Source organism: Macaca nemestrina, chromosome 12 (genome assembly GCF_043159975.1).
Source record: "Macaca nemestrina isolate mMacNem1 chromosome 12, mMacNem.hap1, whole genome shotgun sequence".
In the NCBI taxonomy this organism is placed as follows: Eukaryota; Metazoa; Chordata; class Mammalia; order Primates; family Cercopithecidae; genus Macaca; species Macaca nemestrina.
The window spans coordinates 13121905-13123494 of NC_092136.1; positions in this window are offsets into that span (position 1 = coordinate 13121905).

Consider the following 1590-nt stretch of genomic DNA (forward strand, 5'->3'; position numbering starts at 1 on the left):
AAGAGAGGAAGGAACTGGATCTGATGTGATCCGAACTTCGTCACCATACCGTCACAGCTGGTGACCTAAGCTTCCTCCAAGTCGAGGGGTGGTGCAGCTCCACTGAAGCCTCCTCTTCTCACCTCCAGGCTCTGCCCACCTCAGGAGAGCACGTGGTCCTGACCACAGCAACTGAAGGAAGACCTGGGGTGGAGAGCTCTGTTTTCTCACCATCCTCTCGGCCTGGCTTCTCTAACATGTTAAAAACTTACGGTGGCTCACGCCTGTAATCCCAGGACTTTGGGAGGCCAAAGTGGGTGGATCACGAGGTCAGGGATTAGAAACCAGCCTGACCAATGTGGTGAAATCCCATCTCTACTGAAAATACAAAAATTAGCCGGGCATGATGGCATGCACTTGTAATCCCAGTTACTCAGGAGGCTGAGGCAGGAGAATCGCTTGAACTCGGGAAGCAGGGGTTGCAGTGAGCCAAGATTGTGCCACTGCACTGCAGCCTGGGCAACAGAGCAAGACTTCGTCTCAAAACAAACAAACAACAACAACAAAAAACCCTCACTTTTTTGCTAGTACCTATAGCGCTTTTTTTTTTTTTTTTTTTTGCTGGTATCTATAGCTTTTGTGAGACTCAGTTTATTTAGCTTTTAGCCTTCCTGATATTATTCGTACGAATTTTGCCTTGGGACACTCTTTCTATTCATTGATTCAGCCAATACTTATTGAGCACCTACTGTTTGCCAAGTACTGGGCAGCCATTGAGAATAAAACAGTGAAAAGTTAGAAAACGTCTCTGATCTGATGGAGGGCCTATTCTACTGGTGGTAACTGAACAAGCAGTATGTGCTCTGAAGACGTTAAAACAAGACAATGTGATGGAGGATGCTGAGAATCCAGTGGGCAACTACTTAGATGGGAAAATCAGGGAAGGTCCCTACAAAGGAGACATATCTGCTGAAACCTCAATAAAGAGAAGCAGCCAGCCATGCAAGGATCTGGAGGGGAGCAGTTATGGCAGAGGGGTCAGCAAAGACAAAGGTCCTGAGGCAGGGAGGAGCTTAGCATGGGAGGGAAACCTGGGAGGCCAGCTGGCTGGACTCGAGTGAACATGGGGCTGAGATGAGGTCAGAGGAGAGCAGAGGCCAGATCCCCCTGGGCTCCTAGGTCAGGGTGGGGCTGGTTCTTAGGAGTGCTGAGGCTGACTCTGATTTAGTCTGAGGTCAGTGTCCCTCTCAATCCCGACTCACTTGTGGTGCTCTATGGCCCGCAGGCTTGTGGAAAGTGTCCCCACTTCCTTCCTTACAGCAGCCTCTGCGCAATCCGAATTGCACTGTGAATTTCCCCGCCACTCAGGAGCCCGGGCAGGGCTTCACCCCTAGTTCAGTCACCAGGAACCAGTCTTTCTCCACCTTCCTGCCCTAGCCCCACTGGGTCTCAGTCTCTGCATCTGTGAAGTGACTGAGTGTGACCAAATGATGCAGGCAGCCTTTCCACTTCCTTCTACTCGTGGCGCCTTGGAGTTTGATTGGAAGAGGATAAAGCAAAAGTGGGATCCTGGCGAGAAATGAAACTGAAAGAAAAAATTCCTCCTGGCTC